Source organism: Lepidochelys kempii, chromosome 14 (genome assembly GCF_965140265.1).
Source record: "Lepidochelys kempii isolate rLepKem1 chromosome 14, rLepKem1.hap2, whole genome shotgun sequence".
NCBI lineage: Eukaryota > Metazoa > Chordata > Testudines > Cheloniidae > Lepidochelys > Lepidochelys kempii.
Window position 1 is genome coordinate 34,842,171 of NC_133269.1, and position 1,966 is coordinate 34,844,136.

The following is a 1,966-nucleotide window of genomic DNA, read 5'->3' on the forward strand; positions in this document are numbered from 1 at the left end:
CAAGCTTCCCACCAGCCCAGTAGTACCCACCAATGGCATCTGATATTGGTCTGAAAAAGAACGGGGTCATGGGTTTTTAAAAGGTCTATGCACCTCCATTTCTCCCAGGGCTGTGACTCTGCAAAAGCATGACAAGAAACCAATGGAAGCGAATGGAAACGTGACCTTGTACTTTAGTAGGCTTCGATACTGACCCCAAATCACGCCATGTTATATCAATTTCATTGTAACCTAAGGAAACAGATCAGCTAACATTGTCAAAAGCTGCATTTTCTCCAAGTTTTCATCAGGGCCTCCTTGACCTCTTTATTTCTCAGGCTGTAAATGATGGGATTGACCAGGGGAGTCAGGACAGTGTAGACGACAGAGAGAACTTTCTTGAAGTCACTCAGTGTGTTGGTCGTTGGGAACATATAGACAGTTAGCAGAGTTCCATAAAAAATGGTCACCACAATGAGGTGGAAAGAGCAGATGGAAAAGGCCTTTTGTCTCCCGGTGGTGGAAGGGATTCTCAGGATGGTCATAATGATACAGATGTAGGACATCAAGGTAAATAGGAGTGGGAGCAGTGAGAAAATCAAGATGAGTGTGAAAGCCAACATTTCCATCAGGTGAGGATCATTACAGGAGAGATTTATCAAGGGGATAAGATCGCAAAATAAATGGTTAATATCATTGGGGCCACAAAAAGTTAACTGTGATATTGAGAACATTGTTATGCCATTGCCTAGGAAGCCACCTATCCAAGAAGCACCTGTGAGCTAGATCCAGGCCCTGCCACTCATACGGGCTGCATAGTGCATTGGATTGCATATCGCTAAATACCGATCCTAAGACATCACCAATAAGAGAAGGCATTCTGTACCTGCCAGAGAACCAAAGAAATAATATTGTGTGAGACACCCACTAAATGAAACAGTCCTGTCCTCATCTCAGGAGACTGGCCAGCATCCTGGGCAGGAAGGTCGAGGTGTAGAAGGTCTCCAAGCAAGACAAGTTTCCCAGGAAGAAGTACATGGGGGTGTGAAGGTGCTGATGAGTCACAACTAAGGTCTCGATGAGGATGTTCCCGGCCACGGTTGCAATGTAGATCACGAGAAATAGCAGGAAAAGAAGGATTTGCAGTTCAGGGAGAGTCCCAAATCCCAAGAGGATGAATTCTGTGAGGGACGTTTGATTTCCCTGTTCCGGGCTCACCATGAGGCATGCCTATGGAGAAGAAATTAACTCTGTGATATAAATGAACAACATTCACGCAATAAATGTCAGCATTGTTTTCTTTGTCTCCCTCTTCTGGCTACCGAAAAAATAGCTGAGTTGAGAATAGAAGACAGGGGTGGGGAAATGCCATCTCTCTTGATCCCTGGGACAGATTTCATATCTGAGCAGACTGCCGGTTAAACAAAATGTGAATCTCTCTGGAAACCTGTGTAGTACCTTGACAGATGGCACCAAGCACTCAGGTACTATGGTGTTGGGGCTCAGACACCACCGCACAGAAACATAGATAGATTAGGTAGGTATCGGTCCAAGTAGTAACAGATATCACTGCCTGGTGTCTAAAAGTAGAAAAAGTAGGCTGGAGTTCCACGGCTGAAATGGGTCAGAATGTTATATTTGAGGGGAAGCTGCAACACAGAAAGAAACCAAGCAAATAGGGCTGAGAGTTGCAATGGGTGGGCAGCCAACTGCAAGTTAATTGCAGGGGAAATTGGCAGCCTAACTCTATTAGCGTCCTTTGAAAAGGTTCTCCTAAACAGACAGAAACACCTGTCCTTCACTAGGACAATAGTTCATAGTCCTGCAGTAGGACGCTCCACATACAGAGACTCAGCCAGGTGACCATCTTATGCAAGGAAGAATGAAATTTGAAAAACCCTGCAGTTAGCCCCCAGTGTTGGAAATGTTACTGCTGGTCATACAGTTACCCAATCTCCTTTTAAAGCGAGAATCCACCCATTTTGCT

At 45.0% G+C, this 1,966-nt stretch overlaps 1 pseudogene; it reads right to left on the bottom strand.

The window, feature by feature from the left end:
• Positions 1-257: 257 nt before the first annotated feature.
• On the bottom strand, positions 258-1,200 carry LOC140898149 (olfactory receptor 6F1-like; annotated as a pseudogene).
• Positions 1,201-1,966: the final 766 nt, after the last annotated feature.